Source organism: Leucopleurus acutus (assembly GCF_964270905.1).
Source record: "Leucopleurus acutus genome assembly, chromosome: 2".
NCBI lineage: Eukaryota > Metazoa > Chordata > Mammalia > Artiodactyla > Delphinidae > Leucopleurus > Leucopleurus acutus.
Window position 1 is genome coordinate 52748793 of NC_139143.1, and position 2240 is coordinate 52751032.

Sequence of the window (2240 nt, forward strand, 5' to 3'; positions counted from 1 at the left end):
GGTACAAACTTCCAGTTACAAAATAAATGAATCATGGGAATGAAATGTACAGCATGGGGAATATAGTCAATAATATTGTAATTACCTTGTACAGTGACAGATGGTTACTATACTTAGCATTATGATCATTTTGCAATGTATAGAAATATCGAATCACTGTGCTGTGCACCTGAAACTAACAGTGTTGTAGGTCAATTATACTTCAACTAAAAAATAAAGAAATAAAGAAGGAAAGAGGAAAGAAAGGAAGAATTGCTTTATGACCTAGTGTGTGGTCAATTTTCCTAAATATTTTTGTGTGCTTGAGAAGAATATATATTCTCTAATTCTGGGGTACACTTTTCTATGTTATTTGGTTGCACTTATTAACTCATGTTGTTCAAATCTTATGTGTATATATTCTGATCATTTGGTCTACTCAGTCTACAAATTCCTAAGAGATATGTTAAGATCTTTCACATGATGATCTATTTTGTTAATTTCTCTCTACAGTTCTGACAATTTTCACTTTATGTGTTTTGAGGCCATTTTGTTAGGTGTATACAAGTTTCACTAGTACTAAATTAAACCTTTTGTCTTTATGTAATTATCCTCTTTATCCTTAATGATGTTTCTTTCTTTAAAGTCTATTTTGACTTTTTTAAATCTGTGCTTTAATTTCTTTCACCAATATGAGATAATTCTCAGTCACGATCTCTTTAAATACTGTTTTAGCCTAATTCTCTCTCCCCTTCTTCTGGGACTCCAATTACAGATAGATTATAAAATTTTAGACATTTTCACTGAGTCCCACTGAATCTGGAGGTCTGTATTTTTTATTCTGTCTGTGGTCATTAGTTTGAATATTTACTATTGATTTGTCTGCTACTGGTCTAGCTTCCTTTAAAACCCATGAAATTAGTTATTAATTTCAGTTACTGTACTTTTCAATTTTATAGTTTCCACTTTATTTTTGATGGATTTCAATCATTTTGTATTATTCTCTAACATTAAATCTATATTTTTATATATTAATAATAGTTATTTAAAGTACCGGTCAGCTAACTTTAACATCTGAATCACATGTAGATATTTTTAGATTTTTTATTTTTCTCTTGAATTTTAGTCATGTGGTTTTGTCTTTTGATGTGTCTAGTATTTTTGGATTGAATACTGAACTTTTTATGTGAAAATTATGACTGTTCCAGATGATATCGTCTTCTTCCAGAAACATTGCACTTTCTCTCTACTAGGCTAATAGAGTGGTACTGATCATAATCCAACTAGAAACTACGCCAACTCAAAGCCGTATTTAAGCTCATTCTACTATTACCCACATCCTCTAGGTTTTTCACCTGGGTACCTGGTATATTCCTTATGGCTCCAAACTCTAATTGTTGTCACACAGAACTACAAAAAAGCTTCACTCTGTCTTTCAGTGGCTTTCCAGAGAGAGAAAGAGAGGGAGAAGTCAAATAGACCCAGAGGGTTTTTTGAGTTGAGGAGTGAGGGACCTGAATCTGGGGAGACAAAAGTAGTTAAAATTTATAGGGCAGATTATGAGAAAGGAGGGAGTTACATGAGAAAAGAACTCTGGTTAATTGCAGAGAGTATTTGCCTAAGGAATGATTTGTGAATATGCTAGAGCAGTGGTTCTCAACAGGGGACAATTTTGTCTCCCAGGGGAAAGTTGGCAATGTCTAGAGACAATTTTGATTTTTATAACTGGGGGAATGATATTGGCACCTAGTAGGTAGAGGCCAGGAATGCTGAAAAACTTCCTGCAATGTACAAGACATCCCCAACAACAAGAAATAATCATGTCTAAAATGTCAATAGTGCCACAGATAAGAAACTCTGCATTAGAGGAAAATACACAAGGCAAAGGAAAGATGTTTCAGAAAGCAATAGACTGAACAATTCCCAGAACTCGTAAAGGCTGGAAATAGTTTATGTTCCACAGGCCAAAGTGGAAAAACTTTGTAATACACAGGGCATTTAATAGAGTCCTCAGAAGGGTATTGTCTTACTAGTGAAGCTAAATTAGCCCTAGACCACAGGTTATTCTGTCAGTACCCTAACAAACCTTAAAAGAAAGTGCTGAAAAGTTCTAATTATTTAAAACTAACTTTACTGCATGTGAGAATAAAATCTGACACTATTTAAAGGAATACAACAAAATCTAGTAACCAACTCCTTAAAATGAACTATGTCTAGCATCTAAACAAAAATTACCTGGCATACAAAGAAGCAGAAATATA